We start from the raw sequence: 22,034 nt of genomic DNA, 5'->3' as shown, positions 1-22,034 counted from the left end.
ATCAAAAGCCTGATTAAGCACTGAGACAAATCTTGGCTTATCCATGGCATTGCTAGAAAATGCAAAGTACTGCTTATAAGCTGAGCTCGTCTTTGGCCATTTTTACCAAAAAGCCATGGATGAACTCAGCTCGTTGAAGGCACGGAAAGGGTTAAACACCCCACACAAAGTGTACAAGGATTTCATTTCAGAATTAAGTAGGAGAACACAAGCTGCACGTCTGGTAAGTATTGTTTGTACAATTGAGGGAAAACCAAGTCTACCAATCTTGCTAGAAAGCACCCCTGAAATAATGTATGCCAGCAATTCCAAAACTAGACAGCAAGGACAAAAGTCTAAGAATGCAAGGCATGCAGTGAAAAATCTTGGGTAGCTTTTGCAAAGAAACAATGAATAATTTAGTAGAATATAATAAAAAAAGCCTTTGGTAGACTAGTTCATTTAATAATTCAACTCAACGCAAAGTCACATGCTTAGACAAAATACTGTGAAGAGTTTAGGTCATAGCTTTCAATGAAAGGCAATAATGAACAAGTCTTAACACAGCCACGTACCTGCATGTTTTATCTTTAATGTTTGAAGATAGATTTAATGATGGCAGTTGCAGATTAAGCATAATGTATGTTGGACATGCCCACACATCATTAAGAATTGGCAAGTGACATCGTTGACATTTCTGGCTCCTGTTCAGACCATCAAACAAATATGAACCAGGTTCTCTCTAGATTTACTCCTTTATCACCAGGTTTATAATGTTACCCTTTTTTATACATCTAAATTTATAAAAAGGAGTTGCAGACTGGCTTCACACAAATCAGGTAACAATGTCTTCTTGATAAATTTATTAGCTTACTAGCATCAGCACTAGCCTATTAATTTCCACAATTCTGTTCATTAAGTACTACTTCGAAGATATACAAAGGAAAGGGCACTCATATTGATATAGTTCTCGAAAATTTCAGGCAACCAGAAGGGCTCCATGATGTAATGTGTTTAGTCATATTAGTATGTTTAGAAGACGGCTTTAGTTATAAATATACACTAAAAGCAACACATTTTTATTAGTGAGCATGGTTCTTTCTTTTTTTTTGTCTTTTTCAACTTGGAAGGAGAGAAATGAGTGCAAGATGATGGTCGTTGATACACTTATCTTGCCACAACATACTGATTATTAAAAATAGAGTTGCCATGAACCCTTGAAACGGAATAACTTTTTAAAGTGAACATTAGCAAAGCTGCACAACCATAAGTTTTTAAGTCTGTTCAAATGCATATATTTAAAAAACCACAAGCTTAAAATATCAAAACGTACCACAAACTAATTTAGCCGTCATATATATCACTCATAGGTGCTAGCGTGGCAGAGTTAAGTCATCAGAAATGATCTTACAAAAGAATCTTTGTTGTAGAAAAAAAAGGAAGGGTTTGAGTTCATGACTTCGTTTATGAGCCAGGTGTTCCATCTACTATATTGCAGCAGTTTCATTCTTTTCTTTCCAATGCAGGCACAATCCAATAATAAGTGTAACCCAGTGTATTTGACCATATTTTAATGTTTCACCAATTCAAATGTTCAACTCTCTCGTTGAGCACTTAAATTTGATAGGAAAGTATAAATGTAAAAAGTGAAATATCTTCATGTGGCTAGTTTCGTCAGTCGCTACAGTCATCCTTAGTCCACTATAACTGCTATTGTCTTAAATATTAGATGCTGTGTAATATCGGGAGATGTTGCACAAGTAAACACGATCAAGAGATAAGTGAATTTTGCACATAACAAATTTTAGAACAGTTACTCATCGACAAAAAGCTCATAAAATTAACATAGTGCTTAAAAAGACTGAGTATGTTAAGGTGAGCAAAGGCTTTGTGAGTGTAAAAGCTGTCCATCAAGGCAGATGTGTTTTCAGGTAACATTATATCATAGTAAATAAAAAAGGCAAGTAGAATAGTAGAACCTCCAGACTATATTTGTTTATGGCCAAGACATTACGGGCAACAATTATGACATACTTTCAGCTATCCACAGAGGTGACAGGGCAAGCCTTACCTTAGAAGGTTTTCCTAAAGGGCTGCCACAATAGGTTGATGCCTACTTGCATGCAATGGTTCATTTCCAGTTCTGTTTTTTTTTTTGCTCTACTTGCGAGAACCTTTAGCACACCCCTTTTACTATCCCAAGCTAATCCTTGCCTTCAAGCTCTTCTTATTCCTCTACCTATATCCTTCATTTTACTCTTACATACCAGCTTATCCTCCTCGACCCTTGGGAGTGATGAGCTATGTGGAAATCAGTTCTTGGCCTAATGAATGCAAGTCCCTTTGCCCAAACATTGACTCCAGGCAAAGGCTTCTCTTGTTCAGTCACTGTCAATCACTTAATTGTGCAGTGTTGTATTTCGTTAAAGTATTGTACTGATTTAAAAAATTACAAAATTGTTAAAGGGATGCATTTACAAGTCTTTCTAGGTTTATAATAACTTGTTCTACACAAAATCTTGTACAGTAAGGTGTAATTTAAAACCACAATTGATTTCTGGCTAAGTGGTAATACGTTATAAATGGCCTGACCAATTGTGCTGACCGAATAGCTATATCACTGGTTAAGCCATAAGTAGAAGGGGCATCTCAGTGTCGTTAAAATGAGTATGAAAGAAAACATTTCACCAATTACATTGGTTCATTCTCAACTAAGAATAAGTTATTCCGACAGGGCTGCCTTTGTGGGCTCGCTGGGTTGGAAAAGCGGAGATGCATGAATCATCATCATCAGCCTATATTTATGTCCACTGCAAGATGAAGGCCTATCCATGTGAACTCCAATTAACCCTATCTTGCTCTAGCTGACTCCAACTTGCGCCTGCAAATTTCCTAACTTCATCACCCCACCTAGTTTTCTGCCGTCCTCGACTGCGCTTCCCTTCTCTTGGTAGCCATTCTGCAGCTCTAATGGTCCACCGGTTATCCATCCTACGCATTACATGGCCTGCCCAGCTCCTTTTTTCCCGCTTAAATGACAACTATAATATCGGCTATTCCCGTTTGTTCTCTGATCCTCACCGCTCTCTTCCTGTCTCAACGTTAGGCCTAACATTTTTCGTTCCATATGCATGAATCACTCGTTTGTATTGAGTCATTGCTTCACGCTGCAATTAAATAAATCGTCGATTTCATATTCCACAAAGCGAACTATGAAGCTTTCGATGACAGCTAGCCAAAGAACTATAAACTGACAACTCTGAGTATACCTAAAACATAGCTAGACCATCAGAACACTGACATGATCGCGGAAAAAGAAAGCAGAATAGTTCTTGACTGCCACCTTTATTTCCTATATTAGCGAACATGCCTTAATAGTGTCGACATGTAAAATAAGCAGCCACAAAACACAACTCGCAGCTGAATTTCGCGGGTGTAAACACCCCGTCAAAATGGTAGATGTTGAGTTCGGAAAAGACGTGCCTATATAGTGCATTTCGTATGTTTGGTACGCGCTATCAAAGAACTGCGGCACAGAGATATCGTCAAGCTATTACAAAATCGGCTATATTTATGCAGCCTTCGCTCCGACCAAGAACATAACCAGAAAGCAGTTCCTATAGCTGCCTTTTTCACATATAACCGAAGCCACATTCAAAATGCATGCTTATAGTGCATTTTGAACACAGTAAAGCCAATTTGCAGACAACAATTATGCATTACAGCCAATAGCTGGGTGTATTAGTCAGTTTTATTGTTGTCGGCGCGTGGGTGTGTTAAAAAGAAGGCCTGGGTGTGTAAAGATCGAGGGCGCGAACACAAGAGGATTCATGAGGCGCCGAAACAATACAAGGCTTGAAACACCACAACCACGCAAGAAACACCTCTCAATGGCTGCCGGTACACTTATTAGATGGCTCAGTGCGCGTACTATGACCGGAGACGTGTACACGCGTGTGTAATGAAGTAACTCTTACTATAGGCCCCGTGACAGTTGAACAGTGCGCCCTTTCAATCTCAATCGGAATGCTTCACTTCACGGCAAATATGTTTCACCGCATAAGAGGTCTGTATTTTGGTGAAGCTGATTAACGAAAATTTGTCGACCATTATGAAACGCGTACAAGACCCTTGCCCACGTGTGGATGTATATGATCTATGACTACAGTGGATTTTCCATGGCTGTGACATATTTGACATTCAGCTCCACTCCCTCTCTCTCGAGAGAGGAAGTTTAATTGCATCTGGAGAAGTTCCAGCCACAGGCTTCGCAAATTTGATGCTCAATGTGAGATGGCAAGGAAGTGAAAAAAATTAAATAAACAGCACACAAACATACACATACACGCGTGCGAAATGCACTACCACAAAAGTTATTTTCTCATTCCTTCGTGGGGTGCGCACAGCTCAGGTATTTGGTCCGAGAACACGTCTTTTTTAATTGCAACACAAGTCATGTGTGGTGTGGCTACTAAATTTCCAAGGACAGGCCTCCCTATTACAAAGCATCTGCAAATGCAAATAAATGGTCTTTGTCCTGGTCAATACAACAGGGGGATACATATATGGCATGCTGGACAAAAAAATTCTAAATAAAACCCTCTTGAGCACATGGCCATTAACGAGACATTTAGCATTTTGAAAAGTCTGTTTTACTGCAATATCAATGTGGTTTTGCTTTCAGTGAAATCACAATTGAAACACCATAGAAAAAAAAAGAGAAAAAAAGGTAAAGGAAAGACACGGAGGTTAACCAGACTTTATCTCCGGTTGGCTACCCTGTACTGGGGGAGGGGAAACACCATATATATGTACGTGCACGGAGGCAGCTGCAAGCAAAGCTTTAACTCTGAACTGGTTAAATTGGCGATATAGCCAGGTCGAGGTAGCCTTTTCTTGAATCTACTGTGTGTGGAACGCAATCACAATTGTTGACAGATAACTCGTCACAATTGCCATCTTCAGAGAGACCTAATCGCGACCTACGCAGCTATGTATACTAAAGTGCTTAGAGGACATATTTGACATTTTACCATCTCGCTTGTCCACCATCTCATTTGCTTGCAAGTGAAGAGCTCTCAGACTACATTTTCAAGAACCATTGTTACTCCCCAGCCGTCCCTTCAAGAAGATGTTTGCACCTGCTGCAAGATCACCATCTCCCTTCCGTGGTGTATGCAAAAGCCTCAGATGTCATCAGGCCCAGCTGTCATCAACAGTTTTAATGGAGCTTACTCTACCCCTTTTACACAAAGTGTATGCAAACCTCTCGTTCACATTTACATGGATGGTTTGGTCGCGTCCACTGATTTAACGGTCACTGTCATTGTTGTGGCTCGATCAAAGCTGAATTCCAAATGTTGCATATGACCACGTCTACAAGGTCGGAACATCCCGCCCTTCATGCGACTATTGCATATATTGAACGGAAACCCCCCATGTAAATGGACAGAGTTCAGTAATTCCAAAACGGCTGTTGAAAGCCTGCAAGGTGACACTGCACCATGGGAATTATGAACAGTTTATCTCAAACAAACCAGAAATCTAGGATCACAATAATTGGAAAAGGATGTGATGTTATTATCCTGTGGATGCCTGGTCATTGCAGCGTTTTTGGCAAGCGTCTTACTGATGAAGCTGCCATATCATCCCACACGATCCCGCTTTCTAGAATGGACACAGTCAGAGAACTTCAATGAATTTCTAATGACATCATGCTGGCTCTTTGGAATACTCCAGAGTATTCAACCATCATTTGTGCAGGCTTGCTCTATCACTGCAGCTGCGATTACGACGTCAAACCTCTCCTGGTGTTACAATACACTGCTGTGCCACCTACGACTCGGTGTAGCCTTCACAAATTCACAGTCCTTCTTTATTAAATGTGACCACTGTAAACGCGAAAAGACCATCCAGCAGCTCCTCTGGCAGTGCACCCACTCTGACGTCCAGTGTCAGCCCTTCTGGAGTGTACCAGAAGTGGACCTTTTACAGAGGCTAAGATCCTGGGTGCTTGGCCATATCAACCAAGAAAGCTATACGTGCTCTAACGACTCTAAAATAAATCAATCTGAAAAGACACTTACAGACACCTTCTGTCTTCTATCTGAGCAATGATTAGGCAGATTATTCTCTTGCAGAACTTCATCCGACCAAACGCCAGAGAAAGGAGTGATGCTGATATGGACACACAAGTTTTGTTGGCACTGGAATACGTTACCTGGGCAAACTGCTGCAAGCATTGTAAAACTGCATGCATTGAAGCTGGTGCATGAGCTGCAAATTCTCTGCAAATTATTTGCTTTGTCAAACATCTGTGACCAAGGTGAAGAAAGGGCGAAGAAAGGACTGCTGGCATCTGGACCAGGTTCTTGCAAAGTTCGTAGCACCAGCAACTGCTATTACTTTGGAGAACAAAATAAAGCAAACATTGCGCCACCTGAAGCAGTATTCTCACTTGTTGCCTAATCAGGGAAGGACAGAAAAAGAGCAAAGAATGCTGCCTTCCAAGCTTAATTGCAAGCAATGTAAAAGCAACCTTGGAAATCAAATCAACTGCATCATTCTGGGCAGAAAGGGGAGAAATAAACATATAGATGACGGACGTGCAAGAGTTCAGAAATGTCTACACATTGGCCCAGCACGTATTAACTTTATATTATTGCTGCAACTGAAGGAAGCTATGCCAAAAAAGAGCAGCAAGACTTGGAGCTGAAAAACTGCATGCCATAATCATAATGACATCAGCTTTTGCCGTGACTGGCAGGAATTATATGTGATATGTACAAGCGTCAATGACCAGCAAATTAAACTCCACCAAGAAGGAAATGGACTAAACGAGACATCTGCTTCAGCTTTAACAAAGTTATCAGGCATTTCTGCTTTCATGGCTTCCGCAATAAAATATGAACGCATAAGTAATACAAATTTGCTTATGCTGCGATGTGCTTTTTATTGTGTATATTTGCATGCTTATGTTAATACGTAATTTTTACGTCGTTTTATAGGTGCAACAAAGCATTAAATTTTTTGTTATAGTTAGTATTAAAAGATTTGAATAATGCGGGTTGTTACTCTTGTCATGTTTTTTATGCCAAACCAGTGGCCCAAGTTTTATATTACCTAGCTTATGCCACTAGACATGTGGTTGTGTTCGTGATGCCATCGTGGTCGCTGCATTGTCATCCAAATCTCACACTATCAGCGCTAAAACCAGGTGGTTCACATGAAAAGATCTGGGTGTCCCAACAGCAGCACACCCACCGGTTGTTGGTCGCCTCCGTGTGAACAGCGATTCAAAAGCAAGTTTCACACGAGTGTTGATTTCGAAACACCCAACAGCAATGCTCCACCTTTGCATAGCCTGCAAAGTAGCCTGCAGAGTAGCCTGCATAGCCTCCAAAGTACCTTGCATAACATCAATTCCCACACTGCATGAGATTTACACAATTTTATCTCATAGTTTTCATGTAGAGCCTTTTAGACCTTTATGTGGGGAATAATGAAATGGCTGTTTCTGTCTAGCTCCTCTGAAATACATGTAATTTGACAGCTTGCATGCTGAGATGTAACTTCTTAAGTCTCAAACTAGCATCAAGAAAGCCAGCACCATAAAAAAATACTGGGGTGAACAAATCAGTTTCCAAAAATTTCTGTTGCCTTCTTGACCACAGTTCCTGTAACAAGTTTGTGTGAAAGGACATTTTCAAAGCTAACATATGCACAGACCAAGCCGAGAAGCCTTATCTCACAAGAATAGCTTAGCTGGCTGATGGTGCCTTTGGTGGAACACTGAATTGTAGTCAAATCAGTTTTGATGATATTATACAAACAACACTAGGGCATGCAGACTTTCTTTTATGCCACGAAACACCAAAAAAGCATACGAGTAAATGCAAAGTAATCTGCATTGTATCCTAGCTGTATTGTGTGTGCCACATTACCAGAGAATCCTGCCGACCTTTAATTCACCTTTCCAGTGCAACATGTCTTTAAAAAGCCATATCTTTACATTGTGTTGATATGTGTAGGTATGTCTTTTCACCTTCATGTCAGCTCAGCTCTGTCAACAGCAGATGCACTAAAGCTTCATGTTACCTACTTTGCATTTTGCAACTGAAAAAAAAAGAAACATAGGTCTTGAGAAAAAATATTTAATGTGTGTATTTAAATAGTTGTGGAACCTTCTTTTCTGGAAGACCATGTGGTGCTTAGTGGTGTAAAGATGTAGCTTGGCAAGCAAGAACTGATGAGCTTTTATTTAAAAATAAAACTGATTGATGTTTCGTGGGACATGGTGCCTCATGTCTCAATGAGAACCTTTTATGGCTGAGAATATTTTTGCCATTGGATCAGCTTTGATAGGGCAGAATCTTTAATCTTGGCACATTTCAAAATACCTTGAGACAAAATGAATGTAACACTTTTCATTCAAAGAAAGGAGCTTAAAAATTCAGTATAAACAGCAGAATGAAATGCAGGAACTTAGATGGGAAATCAGGTAAGAAATTTATAACGATGTTATGAATGCAAGAGGCTGACAGTTAATAGAATAAGAATGCCCTGGAGAAGGTGTCTCTGACTTGCAGTGCAAGACCCCTACATGCCTATGATGATATTGCAGTATTCATGGCTGAGACAGGACCGTTCAACGTTGCAATGTACACTGTAACACTCTGTGCATCTCTTTCAAATCTTCCTGTGCCCACAGGTGTAAACTGCATGCTTCAAACAGTAAAAGCGTTGTTATTGTAATACAAACAGTTTTCATGCTTATTGGATTCTCATTTTAACAAATGACTTTAAAAAAGGAAGGAAGAATAGGTGGAAAGACAGGTAGGTTAGCCAGTTCTGACCGGCTGGCTACCCTGTGCTGGGGAAAGGGGGTAAGGAGAATAAAAGATAATAGAAAAGAGATGTTACAAATAAAGGGGGGGGGGAAGAAAAGCACAAAAAAATGAAAGAATATGGCACTGCTTAAAGTCTGTCTCAAGCCGTAAGAAGCACAACAATGCTTTCAAAGCCTTCTGTGCTGAGGACGGTCTCAGCCAGTGTCTCAGGATCCTTTCCTCCGACAAAGGGCGTTTGTCAGGTCTAACGCTCTTGAAAGTTCTTTTCTGGCCGCACTGAAGCGAGGACACTCAAAGGGAAGGTGGGCGATAGCTTCCTCGCAGCTACATTTATCGCATGTAGTGCTGTTGGCCATTCCGATCCGAAATGAGTAAGCCTTCGTGAAGGCCCTGCCAAGCCACAAGTGGCACAGAAGCGTCTCCTCAGATCCAGATATTCCTGATAGAAGATGGAGCAGTAGATTCTGATCCAAGCTGTGGAGGCGAGCGTTGGTAAATTCCGTCGAATTCCACTGTGCTAGTGCGAGTTCACGTGCGTGTGAACGAAGCCTTGCAGCTGCGTCAGTTCTGGATAGAGGTATAATAGCTGAATGGAGACCATCATGAGCAGATCGGGCGGCCTTATCTGCAGTCATTTCCGTAGATAGCGCAATGGTCCTGTATTCAATGATACGCTACATTGTGTTTTTTCTCTATTGCGTGACTTTAAACTCCCATACTGAGGCTAGGAGAATTGAGAGCGGGGCGAGTTGTTGCATTTTTGAAAGACTAGAAACAGTGCACAAAGTATGAAGGCCAGTGAAAACACAAAATGAGCATTGACTTGCGACTGAATTTTTTATTCAATTATATATACAAGAACAATATGCACACATCAAGCAATGTGAAAAAAAATCAAGCACATGAAGTGAAGGCTATTAATCATGATTGACATTCTACTGATCCACATGTCTGCATTATTTTTATAAGGTATGTTTCAAAGGAGTGCCATGCATGCCTACACGCTTACTCCAGTGCAGACTGTTTTTCGAAGATAGGCCTGCACCCACACTGACCACATTGCAGGCAAGAAGTGTAAAGGGACGTTTTCACTAAGCAACGTCTTAATGCTCACTTAATCTGGTATAAACACAATGCTGCATTTGCACTGTGTATTTGCATTTGCACTTGTGGTCGCTGGTAAACAATGCTGAACATGGAACAAATTGAGTGGCCATTTAAGATGACTAGAAGGGCCATGTGTATCTTATACATTTCTTTTTGTACTTTAATAGTGATTACATATTCTTGAAGTATAATTAAAATGTGTTACATAATGGTGTCACAGGTCACAATCCATGTTTACTGCTGTGAAATAGCCCAAACTTTGTATCCAATGTACATGCATTGTCCCAAGTAGCCATGACACTAGGTCTGTTCGATTCGCACCATCTGAACCAGTTCACGAGGTGCAGTAATGGTGCCCTATGAACCATGCCATTAATTTCAAAAGAATCACAAAAGGTGCAGGGCTGGTTCACAATTTTTCTGCACGTTCCCTACAGACGGTGGCAAAACATAGTGCAGGCGTGCTGATGCAAAGCAGCAGACAATGAAGCACACAGATGTAAGGACCACTGAAACCATGCTTACGCCTCAGTAGCTGACCATACCTGCAGTTTAGGACCTCTCAAACGCACATGAATGGCACTCTTCAGGCGGGCAAAATATAATGGGTGCATCGTGTCTGTACTTCGGCATTTGTTTAGAGTGTGGCGTTGTGCCTGTACCGATGAAATTAATTGAGCTGCACAATTTTTATAGCTTCTTGTGCCCCGCTGTGAACTGGTTCATCGTGGTGCAGGTGAATCGAACGGACCAATTGTGATAGCTTACGTCACAACTGTAAATATGTGCAGGAAGGTCTGCAATGAAGACTTGCTTGTATACAATAATTCTGATGCAATTAATTTGCAATCTGAATTAACTTTTTAATTGTGTTGAGAAAGACAGTTTTACACATAAAACTCTCTTTTGTCTTTCTCGATTTGACAGCACAAATTCTCAGTCGAATGGCACTATAATTTTTTTAAATCTTTCTTCATCTTTAATGAGCGCTCACTTTCAAACTAGTTGGCCTTGCAATGCAATTATAAATATTTCATGCAAAGCAAACAAATAAAAGCTCACAAACATAGCCTCAACATTTATCTCTTTCCTTATATTGGCCTAAACATAGCTTTCATTTAACCTTTCAAAGCTAGTGAAGCCCCATAACAAACAAGACCGGCTTTCAAACCCCGATAGTGCAAGTTTAACTGACATTGATAATTCAAGGAAAATGTGACTGGATGGGGAAAGTAACGGTCGAGCTGTCTGTAAACAAGGCAAATGGCATTCTTCTGGACTGACTTCCAGTTTGTTAATGTTGGTAGCTTGTGCACATTCCATATGCAACTCCACCATATTCTCGTAAAGGTCATATTAGCCCAATTTACATGAGAAGTTTAACATTGTTGGTAGATGATTTTAGCATTCGCTGCAGCTATAGTAGTTCATGAAAAGCTTTAACACAAATAATATCAACATGCTTTGACAAGGATAAATGATAAGGCAAGATGAAGCCTAAGCACTTGTATTGAAAAACCCTGTCTAAAGTTAGCCTGTTATTTGAATAGATAGAAATAATTGGTGATGTATGTTTTACGAAGGGACTATATCACAATTTTGTTGAAATCATTCACTGCCTGCCAAGCCTCACACAAGGCACAAATTTGGGGAAATGAATAATTCTGGCATTGACAGTCATAAGCAGAATTAATTTCGTGATATAGAAAACAATGGCCAGCATACAATCAAACGCTACTTTCTGTGTTACTGGGAAGGTCACTTATGTAAAGTAAAAATAGTAAGTTGGCAAGCACAGATGCCTAAAGAACACCTGATGGCGCCTAGTATGGCAGAATCAAACGAGTTGAAACTAACAAACTGCAAACAATTTAAGAGAAAGTTAGAAATGCAGTCAAGAAATATAGAATTTTAAGGATAATGCTCAGCTTGTTCAGCAGTTAGAACAAATAACGGAACAAAACTACCAAAATGGCATCTAACTGGATTATAATGTCAAAAGCACAAGTGAGGCCATGAGTGAATTCCAAGATGGTACTAAATCCATGCAAAATGCCATATTAGGTCTGTTCGATTCGCCTGCACCACTGTGAACCAGTTCACAGCGGTTCACGCAAAGTTCAGAAATTGTGGTGCAGGCACAGCGCGACATTTGAAACAAATGCCAAGGTGCAGAGGCGGTGCAGGCGTTATGTTATGTCGGAATAATGTGCACAGAGTGTGTAAGTTTGAGTGCTCCTGAACTGCAGATATGATCGAATTCTTGGGCATAAATACACACACCACACTTGCATAGACACATCAGATGTGCATAAGCGGGGTTTTAATGGCGCTCATGCCCGTGTGCTGTGTGGTCTGCTGCACTGCTGCCGCACGCCTGTACGCCTGCACCAAAGCGGCACCGACAATGGAGTGGGTGCAGCAAAATCGTGAACCAGCCCTGCACCTTTTGAAACGAATGGCGTAGTTCAGCGGTCGCCATTGCTTCACTGCTGAAACGAATGGCCGGGTGCAGCACCTCGTGAACTGGTTCTGATGGTGCAGGCGAATCGAACGTACCTGTTAAAACTTAGATAGGCATTATGTGATTCAACGAATTCAACAATATGCTTATAAACTATGTATTCTAACATTTTACTAGACTAAGGTGTAAAGAAGATCAATCTATATATAGTTACAAAAGCACGTTTTTGCCAGATTTAAAAAGGAGGAGGACTTTCGTTTGTTTTCAAGATGAAGGAACAATACCTGTTGTGAGAGAACACTGAAAAATAATAGCAATGCTGAGGAGCCCACTGGGAATAATGTACGAAAATGCATTAGGAATTACGTCAGGGACCCCACATTTCTTACATGTGCCTTCATTGAACAAAATTTCCTAAATTTGCAGAAGTACTTCTATATTCTAACCATGTTATTAAGGCATCCAACATTAAAAACAGAAAGAAAAAAGTGCTATGGTAGTGTTTTCAACAAGAAATGAGCCCCTAAGGGTGCATGCACCAGTAAAACTCTACACATGTGCTTGACTCCTGCTGATTGCTTCAAGTTCAGCTGAAGTCGCACAAGCCTTCTACACCTTAGTTAGAGAAGCTTGGCTTTCCTTGCAGAGCGAAGACAATTGCAAAAAGAAGGCACATAAAGGTAGAGAGGTTTTGTTATAGCCTGTACAGTAAGAGATCCACTGAAGATAATTACAACACCAGCTAGCTGCTGTCCCATAATCTCGGAAGATAAACCATTTATCTACACACATGCACAGGGTGGAAATGATTACATTCCATGCATACGCTACATTAATGACAATCACCACAAAACCCCATCGCATTACTACTACCACAGGTAATTTTCACTGCTGCTATGCTGTCTCACTACAGCAACCAATACATTGGACATTTCAATTGGTTCATGAAAGCGGGATGGGCACTCGCCAGACTGAAGCAGAGGCATTACACACACTGTTCAATGCCCAGCATTGTGTAAGTCACTTAAAACTCGTCACAGACACTTGCTGACTGCCTTCAGGCGGGGACATGCCTTTCTGTTAGATTCACGTTTCACGTTCAGACTTTCGCGTCATTAGACATGACTATATCCAGACTGACTAGGCTTCTGCATGCGCAAAGGGATGCGAAATGCGTGAATGCAATTTGTTTATCGACAAAAGGCGCTCCTATCTTGCAAAGTGATAATTGGAAATATCTATGCACCCTACATCGATCGTCCAACGGCGGCGCGCATCAATTCTGCGTTTTCGAGCTCGTGAGCAGTGTCTCGACGTGGTTACCCATCTAGCCACCGTAACGTGGTGTCGAAGGCTAAACAGGCATCCGGCTATATTGGAAGACGCAGTCACAACTAAAACTAGCAACAGTCTACGACACATGTTACAACACACGAATTATCTCTGTCGGCACCATGCAGTCGGCGGCGCAGTGTCACCACACAACTCTTCGAAACCACCAATCCATAGCAGGCGACATGTGGTGCCGTTTTGTGGATGCAATGCAGTTCCTTCGAAGCTTCACTATTATCTTCGTAAGGGAAACGTTATTCGCACTCACTGATACTACACAGTACACACCACACGGCCACAAGTAGCCACAGCGACGAAAAGACCGTCTCGTGAGATCCCCTCCCCCGCTGCGTGCACGCATGTGTAGGCGCCCACAGTCATTTTCGATTTTAAAACGCGGCATTAAATCAAATGCTCTATATATTTAGACGAAGTATATTTAACAACAAAACGATAATACTAGCATTTCATGTCTTCTGTTAAACTGCTTTCTTTTTGGTGACGTCATTGCGTGGCAGCAGCGCTCTCCACTTGGACTTCGATGGTGCCACGCGCGTGTCACCAGCTCTTGCCTTTTAAATTTTTGCGCGGAGCCTATGGGTAACCGGTGACCCATGTTCTATAGGCGCGGTAACGAAAGAGGTAATTACGGTGTGCAGAAATGGGTCAGTCGTATCACTAAAGAAAAAGAACCTGTTCATGAGTTGACGCAAGAGGTGCGCCAACCCAAGACCGCCATCCTTCACACGCCGGAATAGATTATCTCGGCTGCATCGCTCCCAGCTTGATGCCCACAGGAAAACAGTGAACAAGCGGTGCAGTTTCTGCACATTAATTCGAGAACACTGTAGGACCTGCATTGCGTACCAGATCTTTCTCACGGGAAACATGTTGCATGCTGTAGCTCTCGCAAATATTGACAAGTGGCCCGCGTTCCATTTGTCCGCTGTTTTTTTTTTCCTTTGTCCGCTCCTTCCAGTATTCGCTACTGTCCCTGTAGGCATCAAGGGGTGCGCCAAGGCATTTACTGGCGTCGTAACCCAGCTTACGTTCGAAAAGTGGTCTCACCTTCCATGCCAAAAGCCCAAACATTTATGCCAGTTCACAAAGCTGTTAGTGACTTCACGAAGCCTTCTTACGATACTAACGGTGTCCAATACACTCTGCGTATGTTTACAGCATGCAGCCACATCGTCTGCATATGCCAGTAACTTCACTTCTGCTGCTTTCAGATGAAATCCCTTAATGTAGTCATTTTGGAATATAGCCTAACATAGCGTTTCTATATCAACACAAAACAAGAGTGGGCTCAGTTGACAACCTTGGCGAACGGAGCGCTTCACATTAATGGGGGCCCCAACGTACGTCTGATTAATTATCAGTCTCGTATAGCAGCTCCGGTACGCCATGGTCACCCCCTCAGTGATTATGTGGCCAAAATTAATATGTTTCAGGATGGTAAGCAAGACCTCATGCGAAACGCAATCAAACGCTTTCTCCAAGTCTAGCTGGAGGATCGCCACTGCATGGTACATGGCGTCACAACATTGTATCACACACTTCATCTTGTGAATGTTAGTCAAAATGGTTCTACCGTGGATGCCGCACGTCTGGTGCGGGCCGATTATATCCTTAATAACTGACTGCACCCGACGTTCCAGTACCTTCATCAATAATTTGTAATCGCAGTTAGTCAGCGCTATGGGTCCGTAGGAGGAAAGTTGCTTGAGCTTTTCGGTCTCTTCTGTTTTCGGTATTAGTAGTGTATGGGACTGGTCAAAGGATGGTGGAAGCTTTTTCAGTTCGTATGCTTCATTGAAAACTGCGGTTAGACTAGGAGCTAGGTGGTCTTTGAATGTTTTGTACCAAGCTGCACAAAGATCGTCTGGACCTGGTGACATGCCAGGGTTCAGGTCTTCGATAACTTTCACCACTTCGTTTTCTGTTATTGGCCGTTCTAACGTCTCTTTTACTTCACTCGACAATAGCGGCATTCGCTCCAAAAATAAGCGTTTGAAACCTTTCATATTGACGGGCCTGAATGCGAAAAGCTTTTGAAAATGTTCAAAGAAAGCACACCCTATGGTATAGTTATCGGTTACTTAAACCCAGTCGCGTTCGATTGCCTAAATGTGCTTGCGTCTGGAATGCTTTTTTTTCTAATCCCAGTGCTCTTTTCGTAGGCATTTCGCCGCATGCCAACCTTTCTGCTCTCCCGCGCGCCACTTCACCCCGGTAGCGCTGTTCGTCAAACGCCTCGAGTTTCTTCTTAACGGCATGCATATCTTTATGATAAGCACCCGGTTGCATGCATTCGAGCTTCGCAAATTTATAGAGCATTGATTTTAATGCGTTTTCTCTCGCCTTCTTTTGTTATTGCAGTACGCTACTCCTTTCGATTACCTTCATTTTAATAGTTTGCTTCAGCAACTCCCATTCCTCGCCTAACTTTACAGAACTCTCATTTCCAAAAGTGTTCAGAGCAGCCACTACCTTTTCGTTGAAAGTGTCATTCCGTAGCAGCTGCGCATTCATTTTCCACAGTTCCCACACAAATTTGTTCCGCTCTTTCTTGTGGCCCACCCTGCATTTTACCAGGCAGGGGTAAGAAAAGGATACTTCAGTCACTGCATAATATCTGACAAATAAATACGGTCCAATCGCGCGTGACTTGTGCCCTGAAAGTGAGTATACCTGACGTCTCGGTCCCCTCGAAAACACTCAGCGATGTCCTCCAATTCGTATTCGCATAGAATATGTGCCAGGATATCGCTGCTTTTGTCATGAACTACGCGTCGCGTATACCTTCCTGGACACTCAATACGCAATTGAAGTCACCAGCTAAGGCCATCATTTTGGGCACCGAGAGGTGATGCTGTAAGTTAAGAAAGAAATTTGCCCTTTCTTTCACAGTATTAGGTGCATCAAAGCACAACACGCGCCATTGGACATCGCAATAGCTGAAATCACAGACAAGTCGGCCAGGTTCACGAAAAGTAACCCTCTATGACAAGCCCAGGGAGCTTCTTCACAAACAATGGACACCCAGTCGACGTCCCTAAGGCGTAGCTCACTGCGGCATAGTACTTATATGTGAACCTTTGCACCATGCTGCCGGTCTGCTCCTCGCCGTCTACCTTGGTTTCTTGCACGGCTAAAACGTCGAGGTCTCGGTGCACTAGGAGTCGGTACACCTGACTGTTTCCTTTTGGCGGCCAGACCTCGAACGTTTAGCGTGCGGAGGCTAAGCGACGGGTTAGAATCCATAACTAATTCAAAAAGGAGGGGAGAAGGCCCGGAGCATGGTGCCCATCTTAACGTCTAGCAGTCCGCTAGACGCCTCCGTGGCCATCGGCTAGCCGTCGGTCGAGTTCTTCCGGTCTGGTCTTCGCGGTGGGCCTACGGTCGGCCTCCAAGTTTGGCTTAGGCTTGAGGGTCGAGCGCCTTCCGGACAGTGCATTAGCGGGCGGAGCCTCAGAGTCACCGCCGGCCGTTCCGTCGACTTTCTCGTCCTGCTGCAGGGACTTCTTGACCGTTGCTGTGATGCAGTAGCGCACCCAGGATCTCTGCCAGGGGGGGGTTGACAGTTTGCCAATACCATCTAAACAGCACTAATTTCGATTTCTTCACGGGAAATTGTAAAAAAATGCGCTTTTTGCGAGTGTGCAGACGATTGCGCGTCTTACAATTTAATTGCAGTACTCAAATGCGTAAGGAAAGAAAAGGGGTTAAACAAAAGGGGGCGTTAAGTCGACCTCAGGGGGGGTGGGGTTACAACCCCCGAATCCCCCCCCCCCGTCGGTGCGCCACTGCTGTGATGTCTTCGACGCGGGCGTTGGTAGGGGTCGTGTTGTCTTCCACTCCCTGCGTAGCGTCAGTAGCATTTTGGGGGCTCTCATTTTCAGCCGGGGTCTCCGTCACACTCCCAAGAGTTGCTGCTGGCTCCTTGGGGGAAGTACAGTCTGTTTCACACTTAGGGGAAATCTCGGAGCGCATTACAATGCGATGCGGCTAGCGCTGGAGTCGGGTGCCGGAAGTAGCTCGCGCAGGCGCAGACGGCCGAGCCGCGTTATCTTAAACCGCGTCCACTGCTACGGCGGCGCGCGCTGGCCGCATCGTTGGGAAGCGTGCTAATGTCAAGGGTAGTTGATCGTTACTGCGGGCACTGAGACGACAAACTTAACTAAACGTTCTGCGACGCAAACCTCTGAGCCTTCATTGGCAAAAATGTAGTTCTACACACTTCTTTTGACAGTACGCTTCGTTTGTTCTTTCGAAAGGCCGAGGTACTGAGTGCGTGCACGCACATTTCTTCACTGCGTGTGCTACCGTAAGACGCAGCCACAAAAAGTAGACACAAAAATGTGCGCAGAACGTTTAGTTAACATTATAGGCTTAGTGACCGCAGTAACGATGAACTGCCCTTGACAGTAGTACGCTTCCCGACGACGTCGCCAGCGCGCGCCGCCGTAGCAGTCGACGCGGTTCAAGATAACGCGCCTCGACCGTCTGCGCCTGCGCGAGCTGCTTCCGGCACCCGACTCCAGCGCTCGCCGCATCGCTATGCAATGCGCTCCGAGATTTCCCTTAAGTGTGAAACAGACTGTACATAATCCCGTCCTCCTTTCGTCGGGGTGGTCGTCCCGCTCGCTTCTGCCGCCTCGTTGCCGCTACCAGCTTCCTTGGCCGCGTCCTCCGCCTCGATCACGTCCATCATGTGGTCTGATGTCAACGGCTCGCTATCCGCCGAACCCGCGGCTACTGCGTAAGAGCGTACACAGTCCGCGTCGACGTGGCCGAAAAGCATGCACCGTGGAACCTTACATTCTCTTCGAGTGTGGCCAGAACCCTTACAGCGCAGACACGGCATAGGGCGACCCGGGGCGACCACAACCGCGAGTTCCCCGGCGACGCGAATCTGGTGGGGCAAGTCGTCAACCTTCATCCCAGACTTGAGCTGCAGTAGCACTGCTCGAGTCGTTGAGCCCTTGTCGGAGTCGCCATCCCCTCGCCAGCGCTCGCGGGTCACTTCGGTCACTTTGTCGAAGGAGGTCAACGCCGTCTTCACGTCCTCGTCTTCCACCCCATGCAGAAGCCAGTGGAGACGCAGCTTCACCTGTTGTTCCTTCGGTTCGATGACCAGGCAGCGACGCCCCTTGACCTGCAGTTTCTTCAGCGCCACCAGCTTTTTGGAAGCCTCGGTTGTGTTCATCGTCACCGCCCACACATGGTTGATTTGGTACGCTCCAAGGGCGACGACGCCCGAGAGCATACCAACCGCTTGAAGCGCACCCCGAAAATCTTCTACACGGAACGGGCGAACACGAGCGTCTCCGTGCAAAAACACCGTGTTTAATACGATGCGTCCTGTTGGTAGTCGTTGCAAAATAATCTGGTAGCCCTTATCTTTCTCAGCCAAAAGCCTGTTGCCGCGGCTGACAGCCGCATTTTCCACTCCACTGGAGCCCATGAACCCGCTATCCGTTTAGCTAGGAAGCCGGAAGCAGAATGACACCACGGGAATCGAACACGGAGCAGGTCATTTCGCTCCCCCTTTTCTTCTGTGCGTATACGATAGCAATAGAAACAAAAATGAAAAGCTTTGTTCCCGCCCGGGATCAAACCAGGAAAATTTCGCGCGTGAGACGCACGTGATAACCACCACACCTGGGGAATCGATCACGGAGTAGGTTATTTCGCTCGCCCTTTTCTTCTGCACATATACGATCGCAATAGAAACAAAAATGAAAAGCTTTGTTCCCGCCTGGGATCGAACCGGGGACCTTGCGCGTGTGAGGCGCACGTGATAACCACTACACCACGGGAACCGATTTTTTTTCTTTATTGCCGTCTTCGAACAGTTCAACAAATGAACACACAACAATAGACAGTACGCCAGATTTCTCAAGTGGCCAAATTGCCACTGCGGCCAGGCGTTGTCATTTTAACATTCCCTGAGCACTACCAAAGGCTCCAGCCTTGACAGCCACTCAGGAACATCTGTCTGTGCTTTCATTATCTCCAGAAACTTGTGCACACTTTCGCGGAAATACATGCGTGCTGGTCTTGCGTCTGGGTCACAAAAATAGCAAGCCATTCGGGAGCGCCATATACTGTGGAGGCCCATCAGCATAATCTGGTCAAACGGAAAACCATCCTCATTATCTGTTGGCAGGTACCTGATCCCGTAAGAGTCGAGCGGTAATTCTTTTTAATGGTTCTTTGTAGCACCCCATCCCAAAATATACCCCTTCCCAGCAGAGAAGAAAAACATGGTCTCTTGTCTCAAGCTGCTTACATATGAGACAGTGGGAACCCCAAGGTAGAAAGAAACCCCTTTCCTCTAGAAGAAAAGACTTAACAGTTAAAGTTCTAGTGTGTAACATGAAAAGAAAGGTTTTGGTTCCTGGCGACACCTGAATTTTTTAACGCTCTTGAAAACATTTCCACCTGGGCCTCCAGAGTATACGGCCCTGTACAAGGGCACGGGAAACACCACGTCACAAACATCCTTGTACAATGTTTTCCTTTTAACGCTACTCAAGTACTCCATGGAAAAGCCTGTGTTTATAAATTTGAGGCTTACAACAATTTCTCTGAAGAAACCACGAACGCCACCTGAGACATATTGCGTCGTCACCACAAAATTAGGCAATGCTCTCCCGAGTCTTTGTTGACACACCGTACGCAGGAATGGGTCTCTAATATCTCGGAAAGATAAAAACCTGTTTACAATCTGTCGCACAAACAAATGTCCCAGTTCTAAACCACCGGCCTTCACCTGCCGAAACCAGTTCGTGCGGCTGCACCTCTCCCAACTGGACGCCCAAACAAAGACAGCAAAAACACGGTGCAGCTTCGGCACATTTACTCGGGAACAATGCATCACTTGCATTACGTACAACTTGCTGATCAAAAAAAGATTGCACACCGTAGCTCTTGCGAAGACTGATAGACGAGAACTTTTCCATCTGTCCGCTTTTTCTCGTGTCTCTTGCGCCTGCGCTCGCCAGTACGGATCAGTGTGTATAAAATTCCAGCGGCACCCCCAAGTACCTTGGTGGCGTCGTAACCCAAGCCACATTGGCGAATGCGTCTTTGGTCGAAGGCGATTCTCCGTGCCAAAATCCCAAGCACTTACCCCAGTTTACCCCAATTCCGGTTACCTCACTGAAGCGCTTCACTTCTTCGACTGTTCTGTTAATACTTTCCTTGTCCCTGCAAAGAACCGCGACATCATCTCCATAGGCGAGCAATTTAACCTCGGTCGCCTGTAGATTGAATCCATGGATTGCATCGTTCTGTATTATATTAAGACATAGCGCTTCTATATAGATGTCAAACAATAGAGGGCTGAGGGGGCAACCCTGACGCACCGAACGTCGTACGTTTATGGGGGCCCCAGCAATTTGTTAATTAGCCTCGTAGTGCAGTTGCGGTACGCCAAAGTCCCTCCCTCTCGGATGACTGAGCCGATATTGATGTTATCCAGTATGCAAAACAAAATACAATGTGGCACACAATCAAAAGCTTTTTCTAAGTCCAACTGTAGTAACGCGACACCTGCATATGTTGCATCACAACATTCGGGTACACATCGCGCCTTGTGAATGTTGTAAATGATGGAACGACCTTTGATCCCACGCGTTTTGTGAGGGCCGACTATTTCACCTATAACACTCTGTAGTCTCCCAGCAAGAACCTTCATATAAATTTTCTAGTCCACGTTTGTCAGGGCGATAGGTCTGTACGACGATACCTGCTTAAGTTTATCTGCTTTATCAGTTTTCGGAATAAGTACAATATGTGACGTCCCAAACGACTTCGGCAATGCATTTACTTCATATGCCTCATTAAATACTGCAGTCAGCAATGGAGCTAGTTGTTCCTTGAATGCTGTATAGAAGGCTGCACTCAAGCCATCGGGCCCAGGTGACTTCCCAGGGTTTAAATTATCGAATGCGCGCTGTACTTCTTGCGCGCTAATGGCCGTTTCCAGTCTTAGTTTTCGTTCCTCGTCTAGTCGTGGTATCACCCTCAGAAAAACGTCTTTAAACCGGTCCAGGTCAACATTCCGCTGATCAAACAATGCCTGATAATACTCAAAGAAAGCTTGCCCGATTTCTTCATTATCTGTCGTGCTGCGTCCCGCCCATTCTATCTCACTGACGTGATTCCGCCTTGCGTGCGCATTTTCCATCCCTAACGCCCGCGTCTCCCCCGCGTCTAGTTCCTGCGCTCTGGCGCGGACAAGCGCTCCGCGATAGCGTTCTTCTTCGTTCAGTTCTAGCTTTTGTTTTATA

At 44.2% G+C, this 22,034-nt stretch overlaps 1 non-coding gene across 1 annotated transcript; it reads right to left on the bottom strand.

The window, feature by feature from the left end:
• Positions 1-19,486: 19,486 nt before the first annotated feature.
• Positions 19,487-19,559, bottom strand: Trnav-cac (transfer RNA valine (anticodon CAC)). The gene has a single exon. It is a non-coding gene; the product is annotated as a tRNA-Val (tRNA).
• Between the last annotated feature and the right edge of the window lie 2,475 nt (positions 19,560-22,034).

Source organism: Dermacentor silvarum, chromosome 1 (assembly GCF_013339745.2).
Source record: "Dermacentor silvarum isolate Dsil-2018 chromosome 1, BIME_Dsil_1.4, whole genome shotgun sequence".
NCBI classification, from domain to species: Eukaryota; Metazoa; Arthropoda; class Arachnida; order Ixodida; family Ixodidae; genus Dermacentor; species Dermacentor silvarum.
The sequence above is the reverse complement of the archived record's forward strand: the minus strand, read 5'-3'. Positions and strand labels throughout refer to the sequence as shown.